Source organism: Rhincodon typus, chromosome 3 (genome assembly GCF_021869965.1).
Source record: "Rhincodon typus isolate 14 chromosome 3, sRhiTyp1.1, whole genome shotgun sequence".
NCBI classification, from domain to species: domain Eukaryota; kingdom Metazoa; phylum Chordata; class Chondrichthyes; order Orectolobiformes; family Rhincodontidae; genus Rhincodon; species Rhincodon typus.
This window is the reverse complement of record NC_063334.1, coordinates 51,787,988-51,802,069: the sequence shown is the minus strand read 5'-3', so window position 1 is coordinate 51,802,069 and position 14,082 is coordinate 51,787,988. Positions and strand designations below refer to the sequence as shown.

At 43.0% G+C, this 14,082-nt stretch overlaps 1 pseudogene; it reads left to right on the top strand.

Annotated features, from left to right (window-relative positions):
- Nucleotides 1-13,407: 13,407 nt before the first annotated feature.
- LOC125482865 lies at nucleotides 13,408-13,478 on the top strand (annotated as a pseudogene).
- The last annotated feature ends 604 nt before the right edge of the window (nucleotides 13,479-14,082 follow it).

The following is a 14,082-nucleotide window of genomic DNA, read 5'->3' as shown; positions in this document are numbered from 1 at the left end:
GCAAAAGTAGAGGCAGTAGTCAGAAGGCTGAAAAGAGAAGGAATCATCAAACCAGTCTAGTTTACGGAATGGGTAGCATCAGTTGTACCGATTGTGAAGCCTAAAAGGTCAGTTTGCCTTTGTGGGGATTTTAAACAAATAGTAAAGTGCTGCTTGCAACTGGATGAATAACCAATCCCTTGCATAGAGGATTTATACGCAAAACTGGCAGGGGATACTGTCCTTTGCAAAACTGGATATGAGCTATGCACATTTGCAATTTGCGATTAGATGAGAATTCCCAGAAGTATGCTACAAGTAATATCCATAAGGTTTTGTACCAATATACGAGACCACAATTTGGGGTATCGTCAACCTGAGCAATCTTTCAGTGGACAATGGAGAACATTTTACAAGGTCTATCCCAGGTCACCATTTATCTAGATGACATGTTAATAACAGGGAAGATCATATAGGAGCACTAACAGAATTTGGACATAGTCCTTAGACGTTTCTCCCAGATAACATATGCCTTAGAAAGAAGAAATTGTGTACTCCAGGCGCCTCAGCCAGGGCTCCCTGATTGGACTATATTAACAGTCCCAATCAGAGAACTCATATTCTATGAGGTCAACCTGGCGACAGAGTCAACATGACCGGGATACACTGATTGAAAGATAAAGTGAGGGTAATCAAAGTAGCCCCAGATCCCTCGTCAATTCTGGAGCTGAGGTCTTTCCTTGGGCTGGTGAACTATTACAGAAAGTTCATACATAACCTGGCCTCCATCAACTCTTAAAAAAGGGTCAGCCTTGGAAATGGTCATGTAGCCAAGTCATAGCCTTCAGCAAAGTGAAGAAACAGCTATCATCCTCTAAGATGCTGGCACACTATGATACTAAGTGAGATCTGGTATTGAAATGCCATGCCTCCCCGTACAGCATCGGGGTCAAGTTACCTCATAGATGGCCCAATGGAGAGGGACGCCAATAGCATATGCATCCAGGATTTCGACTAATGCAGAGTGTAAATATGCCCGGAAACAGAAGATTTGGCGGTCATACTTGGAGTCAGGAAGTTCAAACAATATCTTTACGAACATAAATTTGTAACAATAATGGACCAGAAATCCCTACTGGGTCTATCCAAAGAGGACAAGGCTGTGCTGCCCATAACTTCAGGCCGAATTCAGCAGTGGGCTCTAATACTAAGTGCATATAATTACAGGCAGTAAAACTGTCCTGGGAGCCAAGTAGCAAATGTGGATGCATTGAGCCATCTCCTTCTATCAGGTACACAACTGGTGGTACTGACACTGGAAGAGTCCGTAATGGTTTTAAATTTTATGGACACAATTCCATTCACAAGTGACAATATCAGATTTTGGTGCAGAAATATCTGGTTCTGGCAAAATTGATACAGCCGGTGGGGATGGGAGAAGCCAAAGAACAATCACAACCAGAATTGAAACCTTTTTGGACCCAGAGAAACCAGATCTCAGTGGAGGATGGTATATTATTTATGAGGAGCAAGAGTGATTGTCCCAAGCAAAGGTCACCGCCAGATACGGGCTGAACACCACCAGGGTCATTCAGGGGTTTCCAAAATGAAGATGTTGGTGAGAAGTCATGTCTAGTGGCCGGGACTGGATGCAGACATAGTCGCATTGGTGAGGCAGTGCCCAGCATGGCAACAAGGACAAAAATTACTGCCATCAGCTCCCCCACATTCATGGCAATGACTGAGTAAACCCTGGACTCAGTTACTATGCAGGTCCTTTCATGGGCTCAATGTTCTCAGACATTGTGGACACCTACTCAAAATGGCTGGAAATGCATAGAGTTCATTTGTAAAACACAGGACGATAATGGAAAAACTGTGTGCATCCTTTGCAATACATGGACTCCCAGAGTATTGGTCACAGATAATGGGCCATCATTTACCATCAGGGGATATTTCCTAAAGTCAAATGGTATTCATCCGATAAGGACAGTTCCATACTATCCATCATCAAATGGTCTGGCAGAAAGAGCAGGCCAAGCTTTGAAGGCAAGCTTGAAGAAACAGCCTACTTCTTCACTAGGTACCAAGTTGCCCCAATTTCTATTTATTTATAGGACCACCCCTCATGAAACTGAAGGGGTATATCCACCAGAGTTGCCAATGGGGACAAGACTCCGTGCCAGGTATAAAAAATGTCTCATCTTCCCAGACCTGGCAGGGAAGGTGAAACACATCAGGAATGCCAATGTCTCCGCTAAGTGAGAGATACAGTTTATTTTAGGGACAATGTTCAGTGTAGGAGCCACAGGCATGGCCCTGCATGGCTAAGAGGCATGGTCGACACGAGGTCAGGGTCCAATGACATATAAATTTCAGGTTGGTGTGATGGTCCTGAACAACCATATGAAAGTTGCAAACTCACTAGTGGTGTGGGAAGAAGATATGCCTAGCTCCTCAACTGCCTTTCTGACTATTCCAGAACCCATAGGTTCTCCATCTCCATCAAGCGTTGAAGATATAGAGTCATTGAGCTGTACAGCATTGAAACAGACCCTTCGGTCCAACTCGTCCGTGCCAACCAGATATCTTAAATTAATCTAGTCCCATTTGCCAGCATTTGGCCCATATCCCTCCAAATCTTTCCTATTCATATGCCTTTTAAATATTGTAACTGTACCAGCCTCCACCACTTCCTCTGGCAGTTCATTCCATACACATACCACCCTCTATGTGAAAAAGTTGCCCCTTAGGTCCCTTTTAAATCTTTCCCTTCTTACCTTGAACCTATACCCTTTACTTTTGGACTCCGCTACCCTGGGGAAAAGACCTTGGCTATTCACTCTATCCATGCCCCTTATGATTTTATCAACTTCTATAAGATCACCCCTTAGCCTCTGACACTCCAGGGAATATAGCCCCAGCCTATTCAACGCTTCCCTATAGCTCAAACCCTCCAACCGTGGAAACATCTTTGTAAATCTTTTCTGAACCCTTTCAGGTTTCACAACCTTCCTATAGCAGGGAGACCAGAATTGAATGCATTATTCCAAAAGTGGCCTAACTAATGTCCTATACAGCTGCAACATGACCAATATTCAATGCACTGACCAATAAAGGCAACCATACCAAATGCCTTTTTCACTATCCTGTCTATCTGTGATTCCACTTTCAAGGAACAATGAACCCAGACTCCAAACTCTCTTTCTTATCTCGGAAACTGAGATGGACATGGTGGATATCGTCACCTCGACACCTTTGCCACCTGAAGAGGAGAATAAATTTCTCCTGAGACTCTCCATGCGCAAGAACTAAGCTACTGTGCATTACATGCTGCCCATATCAGAGGCAGCGTTGGAAAAACCTGACCCAGTGCTGGAACGCCCCAGGAAGAACTACAAAAAGAAATGGCTTACGTCCTCGGAATCAGAGCGGGAGGGATGTAGTGATTATAACGAGGTCAACCAGGTGGATCTCATAGAATATGAGTTCCTTGATTGTGGTTGTTAATCTGTTCCAATCAGGGAGCCCTGGTTGACAGATATAAACAAAGGTCAGAAGTTCTGTTCAGTCTCAGAGCTGGCTCTGAGAGAGCTGAATCATTGTCAAGGACTCTCCATGGGTAAATACAGAGTGACTCAGTGATGGGATACTAGCCTCTCAAGTTGTTTCACAAGGATTTTATACAAAATTTAAAGCTGACACAGGACCAGCAGTTTCAATACTGGCAAACATTTTTAGTGATTTTTGCACAGTTACAACCAAATCTTTCTGCTCCTACACAACATTTAGAGTAATGTTTTTATTTTATCATGTGTCTCCATGTTCCTTCTTTCAAAATATATCACTTCACACATTTTTACATTGAACTTCACCTGCTATTTATCTGACTTACAGAATTGTTATGGCACAGAAAGAGGCATTTTGGCACATCGTATCTGCAATCGTTCTCCAATAAGCATTATAACTTAGTGTTGTGCCCTGCCTGTTCCTCATACCCTTGCATTTTATTTCTGTTGCAGTAATCATCCAATACCCTCTTGAATGTCTGTCTCAATTTACTCAGTTTCCAACATATCTTCAGATAGTGCATTCTAGACCAAACCACTCATTGTGTGAAAAGGTTTTGAAAATCCCTATGAGATCTCCTCTTAGCCTTCTTCGAGTCACAGTCAGAGAGTCATACAGCACGGAAACAGACCCTTCAGTCCATGCTGAACATAATCCCAAACCAAACTAGTTCCATCTGCCTGCTCCTGGCCCGTATCCCTCCAAGCCTTTCCCATTCATGTACTTATCTAAATGTCTTTTAAACGTAACTGTGCCCGCATCCACCACTTCTTCAGAAAGTTCATTCCACACATGAACCACTCCCTGTGTAAAAAAAATTGACCCCTCATGTCTTTTTTAAATAACTCTCCTTTCAACTTTAAATTATGCTCCCAGTCTTGAAATTCCCCATCTTAGGGAAACGATACCTATCATTAAATCTATCTATACCCCTCATGATCTTATAAACCTCTATCAGGTCACCTCTCAACCTCCTTTACTCCAGTGGAAAAAGTCCAGCCTGCCTTTATAATTCAAGCCTTCCATAACTGGCAATATCCTAGTAAATCTCTTCTAAACCCTCTTTCGGTTAATAATATCCTTCCTATAACAGGGCGACCAGAACTAGACACAATACATTAGAAATGGCCTCACCAATGTCCTGTACAACCCCAACATGGCTTCCCAACTCCTATACTCAAAGGACTAAGCAATGAAGGCAAGCATGCTAAATGCCGAAATAACCACCCTGTCTATATATAAGGCAAAACTTCAAAGAATTATGTACCTGAACTCCTGGGTCCCTTTGTTCCACAACACTACCCAAGGCCCCACCATTAATTGTTTAAGTCCTGCCCCTGTTTTTTGTATCAAAATGCAATAACTTGCATTTCTCTAAATTGAACTTCATCTTCCATTTTTCAGCCTATTGACCCATTTGATTAAAATCCCTTTGTAATTTTAGAAAACCTCCTTCAATGCCTGCTATTTTGGTGTCATCCACAAACTTACTAACCATATAAATGACGAACAAAAGAGGACCCAGAACCGATCCCTGTGAATACCACTAGTGACAGCCTCCAGTCTGTAAAACAAACCCCTGCCACCACTCTCTGTCTCCTGTCATTAAGTTATCTACGTATCAAATTGGCAAGCTCACACTGAATCCCATGTGACATAACTTTACTAATTAGTCTACCATGTGGAACCTTGTCAAGGGCTTTACTAAAGTCCAGGTAAACAATGTCCACTGCTCTGCCCTCATCAATCTTGTTGACAACTTCCTCAAAAAACTCAATCAAGTTTGTGAGGCACGATTTTCCTCACACAAAACCATGCTGACTATCCCTAATCAATTTTTGCCTCTCAAAATGTATATACATTCTATCTTTTAGAATCACCTCCAACAACTTACCCAAAACCAAAGTCCATAGTTCCCCGGTTTCTCCTTAAAATCCTTCTTACACAAAGGCACAACATTAGCCACTGTCTAGTCTTGAGGTACCTTTCCTGTAGTTATAGATGATGAAAATATTTCTGCAAGGAGCCCCACAATTTATTGCCTTCCTTCCCACAATGTTCTGGGATACATTAGATCACGTCCTAGAGATCTATCCACCTTTATATTCTCCAATATCTCCAGAAATTCCTCTTCTGTAATGTGAACTGTTTTTAAAACGTCACTATTTATTTTCCTGAGTTCTCTAGCCTCCATTTCTTTCTCCACAATAAACACTAACACAAAATATTCAATTAATATCTCTCCCATCTCCTCTCCAAGGAGGACAGTCCCAACTTTTTCAATCTGTCCACTTAACTAAAGTTTCTCAATCATTTCTCAATCATTTTTGTAAAACTGTCCTCCTCACAGTTAACAATCAACTGCAAACGTAGAAATTCTCCCCTCCAGTATCTAGATCATTAATATATATAAGAAAAAGCAAGAATCCCTCCTTCCCTATCTTTTCTGAACCCTTTCTACAAAGGAAATTTAACACCCAGTCCTATCTTCCTGGAGCCAAATCTCAGTATTGCCACAACATTGTATTTCCACTTTATCATCTCTGCCTGCAACATTCCAATCCTATTTACTGTAGTTCATGCGTTTACATACATGCACAGTAAACCTGATTTAGAATATATTATTTTCTCCCTTACTCTGACTTCACCCATCGATTTCCTATTCTCCGGACTCATGCTATCCATCTGTCCAAGTATTTTGTGCTCCCTGTTTTTCCGCTCTAATATTCTGTCTTCGTTCCTGTACCCCTGTCACATTAGTCTAAAGCCTCCCAACAGCAAAGCATCCAAAATGAACTCAGAGCCAGCGCTGTTCACAACTTTTTTAATCGCTTTATTATTCATGCATGGGATGTAGGTATAGCTGCCTATACCAGCATTTATTACCCATCCCTAACTGCTAACTGGATTATTAAGACTCAACCACATTGCTGTGTGTCTGGAGTCACATGTCAGCCATACCAGGTAAGGATGGCAGATTTCCTTCCCTGAAGGATATTAGTGAACCTGATGGGTTTTTATGGCAATTGACAGTGGTTCCATGGTCACCAGTAGACTAGCTTTTTTTCTAACCCAAATTTTTATTGGATTCAAATTTCACCATCTACTGTGGTGAGACTTGAACTCATATCCCCTTAACATTAGTGTGGATTTCTGGATTAGTAGTCCAGTGGCATTACTATCGCACCACCTTCCTCCAGTCAACTTGCAAAGGTATCATCTTTCCAGAGCTGGTCCCTCCTACACCCTCAGCCTACACAATCATCTGCCTTATCCTGCTATTTCTGTATTCACTTGCATGTGGCACTGGGGAGAATACTATATTTGAAGAGCTGCTTGCTAATGTTTTACCTAGCTCCCGAAATTTTGATTGCAGGACCACATCTTGCTGGATGCCCATATAGATTTCCTATTTCAGGTATCCAAGAGCTGACCCCTAGAGAACACAACTACAAGCCTGCCTCTAACCTGTAAAATATCGATTAGCCATTCCTCTTTGTTTCTTATCCCTCGGGGAATATACCGCAACTATGGCTGAATCATCTTATATTTCTAGGTTGTTCATCTGCAGTTTTTCATACCAACCTTTGTTTTCGGTCTATCCAGCCCAGCCCTGTTCCTGCTCCATTAAAGCCAGCACTCCACCAGTTAATTACTCTTACTCAGGATAGTTCATTGTTGTTTTCCACCATCATCCTAAACCTTACAATACAATAATCACCCCCAGATGTTCTCCCACTGACATGTGATTTGCTTGGCCCACCTTGTTCCCAAGATACAGACTAACAGCGCCTCCTTTCTTGTTGGACTAGACGTGTACCACTGTAGAAAGTTCTCATGGACACTCTCTGGGAATACTTGCCTCTCACTGCTCTTTATACTACCACTATCCCAGTCTATGTTTAGGTAATTAAAGTCCTCTATTATAACTATGATGTTTTATCATTTCTGTATTCACCTTGTAGATTTGCTTCTCTACATCCTTCCCACTAGTCAAGTGTCTACAGATTATGCCAAGCAATTTAATTGCACACTTTTTTGATTCCTTAGTTCTAGCTAAATCAACCCCGTCCTTGAATTCTCTGGGACATCCTTTTCCTGCAGCACTAAAATGCTCTCTTTAACCAATTCTACCACTTCTGCTTCTGTTTTCTTTTCCTTTTCCATCTTTTCTAAACACTTTGTAACCAGGAATATTTAATACCCAGTCTTGTCTTCCTGTGAGCCATGTTTCTCTTATAGCCACACTATTATAATGCACAAGGTAAACTCCACCTGAAACTCGCCAATCTCATTGGTTATATTCTGTCCATTCTCATACATGCAGTGATTTGCACTAAATTTCTTTCCTCCTTTCTGCACCTCTCTAGTCTCTAATTTTGTCTGACTCTCCCAGTGTTCTTTACAACTGCCCCAAGTTAGTTTAAAGCCTCTCCAACAGCACAAGCAAAACTCCCGGCATGAACCTCAGACCCAGTTCTGTTTAGATGCAACCCATCTGCCTTGTACAGGTGCCACCTCACCCAGAACCGGTCCCATTGTCCCAGGAATCTAAAGTCCTCCCATCTTTCCCGGCACTCATTTACCTGCATTATTCTTCAAACTCTCTATATGCGTGCGCTTTGCACTGAGAACAATGTTGTGCCATAGGCTTGGTTGTTGCTGCACTCCTCCAAGGAATCAATGCCTTCATCAGTAGCCAGAAAATTCTATTAGCGAGTAGAACCTCAGACAACTCCTGCACTATTTCACTGATATTTCTTGACTACCTGGTAGTCACACATTCCTTACCTGTCCTGTTCCATGCAACAGTGCGATCGTCTCTCTAAATGTGCCATCCATGCAGTTCCCTGCCTCACTGATGCACCTCAGTGACTCCAACTGTTTATTGAGCTCTGAAATCCATATCTCAAGCTTGTACAGCTGGTGAAACTTCCTGCAGTTTCAAAAGATGGCACAAGCTACTTCTGGTCCTGTTTTTTGTGTACTTATGAATTCCTCTGTGCTACTTCTCAAGATCATAAATCTGCTTATTTCAGAACAAATTAACAATGAGGTACATAGAGCTAGCCATGTAGATGGGGCCATCATACTGCCCTACAAGATGGAGAAATGGGTAAAATTTGGCAGCAGGGAAAAGATAGCAAAGGAAAAGTGATTACAAAAGAGAACTCAAGAGTGCAAGGAAGTTTGAGTAATCCACAACCAAAGAAATGAAGATGTTATTTGTCGCCAGGGTAAACAATACATAAGTGGTTGGGAAACTGAGTAGCAGCAGTCAGTTTTGGCATTAAAACTGGAAAATATTGAAACAGCTTAGCAGGTCAAGCAGCACTTGTGAAAACTGAAACAGAGTTAACATTTCAGGTCTGGGCAATTTCATCAGAATTGGAAAAAATGTGACAGAAATAACAAGTTAAAGCAAATACACAGGCAGTGAAAATGGTAAGATGAGGAAAGAAGAAAAGGGAAGGCCTATAATTGGGCTAAAGACAGGACAGATTAAGACATGATGGTGCAAGGAAAGGAAGGGATGATAATGGACCAAGAAAGGAATTAAACAATGCATTCAAAAGAAGTATTAATTGGAAAATGCAGAATCATTATATTCCTGTTCAAAAATACATAAAATAAAAATTGGTAGCAGAGGTTATGACCTGAAATTATTGGACTCAGCATTTGGTCCAAAAGGTAACAAGGTCCCAAATTCAAGTTGGAAGGACTGTTCCTCAAGTTTACATTGAGCTCCATTGGAACAGACTTGGAGGCCAAGGACAGAGAGGTCACAATGACAGTGTACCACAGAATTAAGATGACAAATGACTGGCTGAAAGCCTAGTGTTACACCTATGAACCAAATGGAAGTGCTTCTTGAAACAATCACTTAATCTATAGTTATTTCCCTATTGTGGATGTGTGACAGCAGCTTATGTGGCAAACACACTGCATAAGACTTAACGAAATGATCATTTCCAAAATTCAATGCGGTGCAGTTCTCAGTTAAGACAAAGGGGACTATAGTCAGTTAGGAGGATCCTGTACAGGCAAGGGCAGTGCTCACTCACTGTCTAGGGGCTTGAGAATGGTAAATTGTCCTCTTGGGGCTGTCTAGATAAGGCTCCATCTCATTACAGCCTGAAAAATAGGCCACAGTCAGTGCAGCATGTCTAGCGAGAGCAGTCAGGGATTTGCGGATTGTCAATTGTGGACTTAAACAGAAAGTGGTTAGGGGTCTAGACAGTCATCAGTCAGGACTATCGGTCCAACTCAGTCTGAGGTGGGCCACAGTCAGTCCTGGGTCTCAGCAGAATAAACGTCAAGGGAAGGATATCAAAATAAATTGTTGTGGAGGGAATGTGTGGGGACTCAATGCTGTCAGTGGAGGCAGCAACCTGGGGTGCTGAGGGGACAAGGACAATGAAGGGAGGAAATTCAGCAAAGAAGTGGAGCGCCAGTAATGGATGGAATGTGGCAGCAGGAGCAATCACCACCATCAAGGCATTGATGAGGTGAATGTGAATCTCCAAAATTCAATGGGGAGCAATTCTCAGTCAAATCAAGGGGTCTCGTTAGTTTGGAGGTCCTGGTACAGTCCAGGGCAGTGCCCACCAGGGGCATGGGAATGGTCAATCATCTTCTTGGGGAGATCTAGGTGGGGGTCCATTTCGGTGGCCAGGAGTAAGCTGTAGTGATGGTGCTCAGGGGATAGTGATGAGAGTTGCGTGTACAGAATGTGCAGTGATGAGCTGTCCGGGGGTGTGAGGTAGAAAGGGACAGGTGGGAGCCCTATGACCAAACTGAGCCTGACACTCATGATTCCAAACATGGTCTGCATTGCTTTCCATGATCTCTTGACTCCCAAATGCAGCTTATGTATAGAAAATGGCTGTAGCCAACTGGAGTCGGCAGTCAGTGTTTTTCTTTTCTGAGAAAAATGTGGGTTCAACTTCTAAGTGATGGGAGGCCCTTCAAAGAGCAACTGAATCAATCATGCACTCACAGAGTACAGGTTGAAGTCATTTGTAATCATATCATCATACATGTGAAATGTGTGCAATGTCCAACTGTATGGGGTGCAAATGCTGATCACAAGTAACCTTGACCTGTGGGGATAGCAAGAACTGCCGATGCTGGAATCAGAGATAACACAGTGTGAAGCTGGATGAACACAGCAAGCCAGGCAGCATCAGAGGAGCAGGAAAGTTGATATTTCGGGTCAGGACCTTTCTTCAGACGTGCTGTGATCCTCCAGCTCCACACTGTATTAACCTTGACCTGTGGTCCTTGCAGATTGAAGACGGACATCTCCATGCAGCAGAATGATCCTAGGCAATCTTAAAATAGCCATCTGTAGGCCATAGAGTAAGACCTCATAAGCTGCACAGCAGCATGGAACTGATTTCCTCTCAACTTGAACTGTAATTACAATGTAACACATTCTTTTATATTCAATGATACTTTCCATGGGTGATGTAGGGCTGGTTGGAGAAAGGTACAAGCATTTGCCATCTTCTACTATATCTTTGAGACATGACTGTGATATTGCTTTCATCAGGATAAGGTTCAATGTCACAGTTGCAGTGACATTTGGTGGCCCTCCTTGTCAGAGTGTTCCATGTCCCACTGCTCACATTATTTCTGGTGTTCCCCATATAGGTTCATGCAAGCATTGTTCATGGATCCAGCGACAATGAAGATACAATGAAAATGCAGAGAACTGGAGGATGAAAAAATGCACCAGTCAGCCAGGACCAACAGCAATTTCCAATGGATACCAAACAGCCTCCACATGGAGAGGTCACAACTGAAGGTCCTCAGGATGTGCAGGATGTACAGGAAACACAGATTATATCATCTTCAATACCATTCCCTCTAGAGGGGTGAGGCACAGACTGTTGATGGCTCAGGACACTGTCACAGAATTATGCCAACTGCTGGAGCAAGACCTGCGACCTGAAGGAGTAAGTGGCCATCTTATCCAATAGACGTTAATGTGACGACTGTGTTAAACATTTTTCAACTGGCTTCTTCCAAAGATCAAATGTAGGGCTGTGTGGATCCATCCACAAATGTGCTCCTGATATATCAAACCTGTTACTGATGTAATTTGTGCCAGATCACACCACAACATCTCATTTCCCCATGACAAGAGTGCTACAGCCCGGGCAGTAGTCTTTGGCAACATTGCTAACATTCCCTAGGTGCAGGGTGCAATAGGCTATGCACACATCGCATTGTGAGGACCATAATATTGACACAGCCAAGTTCATTAATAGAAATCACTTCCATTCCATCAATATGCAAATCATTTGTAATCACCTGTTCCACTTAGAAGTTTGTAGCCATTAGTCTGGGAGTTGCCATGAAGAGTAAATCCATGTGGACTCTAACGTTCCTGCTTCATTTCAAAGGCCTGATGCCAGACTATCTTCTCCAATAAGGGCTGATGACTCCAATAGGCACCCCCGTCTGTGTGGGTTTCCTTCGAGTGCTCCGGTTTCCTCCCACAGTCCAAAGATGTGCAGGCTAGGTAGATTGGCCATGCTAAATTACCCATAGTGTTCATGGATGTGTAGATTAGGTGGGTCATAGGGGGATGGGTCTGGGTGGGACACTCTGGGGGTCAGTGTGGACCTGTTGGGCTGAAGGCCTGTTTCCACACTTGATCAAAGAATGTTCTGCATATCCCACAAAAAAGCAGCCTTGAATCCATGTGAGTCCATGTGACTAAGGCAGAGAATAGAGACAATGTGGCACATTCTTCCACCAGGGCCACGGTGGAGCAGATGATAGGACTTTTGAAGATGAGGTTCTGAAGTTTGGATCAGTCAGGGGAGGTCTTGCAGTATAGACCAGAATGTGTTGCACAGTTTAAGCATGCTGTGCTCTGCACAACTGAAGCAGACAAAGAGGGGAATGATGGAGGCTGTTGAGCTGGGACAGCAGGAGCAATCTTCCAAGAAGGAGGATTAGGACATTGAGCGGGTGGAGGATCACCTTCTGTATCACAGAGCACAGCAGTGTCAGGCGCAAGAAGCCAGACAGGACTCAATTTACACCTGGTTCTGGATGAGAGTTGGGTGCAGTGATAATTCATTAACTGTTGCACTCAATATGCAATCTGTTGTTTTCTGTTCCAAAAAGCAAGTATGGCTTTTTTTTTTGATTTTTGTTTGCCTTTGGTATTGGTGAATAAAGCTGAACGTTTGCAACTGTCTGAAGAATTCCCTGTATTTAATGTCCCAACAAGGATAAGTTCCCAGGCTACAGTGTGAAAGTGTAGATTGTTGTAAGATGGGACGTGGCTAAAAACAGGTAAGGTGCATGGCCTGGTGCTTAAACAGAGGGTTAGAATGTGCAATTGCATGTGCAAGTAAATGTCAGCTGTGCCACCTATGTGCTGTGAAAGATGTTGATTTGCTACTATGCCACTATGTTTTCAATGAAGGTCAATTCCAGGCTGCCAGCACTTGACCAGGTGCATGACGGGATTTAAAAGATAGCACCAGTGTCAGGGATCCTTAGATACCCCAGCAGTGGCGAGTATGTTTGCTTTGGACAAAAGAGGTAGTGCTTAGTTAATAAGGCGAGTTGGCATGGGAAAACTTATTAGACCTAGTAAAGGGATGCCCTTCAAACTTAATGAAATTGACCCAGCGTTTTCCGGTAAAATTCAGCCTATAGTATTTGAGGAAGGAAAGTGTCAGAGATGGACCACGTGAAGGCTTCAGATGGGTGAAAATTGGAGGCAAAGTTGACGAAATCTTCCAGTCCCAAGCAAGCACTTGAAACATCATTGCTAGAGATATCAATATATTGGAAAAGAAGGGAGGATGAAAATCTGAGCGTCACTTGTGAGTGTCGCTTCGGCAGTACATATACTAAAATTGGAACGATACAGAGAAGATTAGCATGGTCCCAGCGCAAGGCGGCACGGTGGCTCAGTGGTTAGCACTGCAACCTCACAGCATTAGGGACCCAGGTTTGATTCTACACTTGGGCAACTGTGTGTGTGGAGTTTGCACATTCTCCCCGCGTCTGTGTGGGTTTCCTTTGAGTGCTCCGGTTTCCTCCCACAGTCCAAAGATGTGCAGGCTAGGTAGATTGGCCATGCTAAATTACCCATAGTGTTCATGGATGTGTAGATTAGGTGGGTCATAGGGGGATGGGTCTGAGTGGGACACTCTGGGGGTCAGTGTGGACCTGTTGGGCTGAAGGCCTGTTTCCACACTTGATCAAAGAATGTTCTGCATATCCCACAAAAAAGCAGCCTTGAATCCATGTGAGTTCCCATAGCAATGCTTCTTATTTGGATGAAGAGAATTAAGTTAATGGAGAATTTATTACAAATTGAAAACAAGTTCAGCTAGGCAAAGGAGTTAGTGACTTGAGCTCTGTTCAAGGAAGAGGTGCAAAGTTCTCAGGCTATTCTGATGGAGAATGGGGGCATGGAGGGATTGGTTGCCCAAGTTGAAAAATTAATGATTAGAGCCAGGAAACTAGAAAGTGATAAAATCATAGATGTAATTGGGA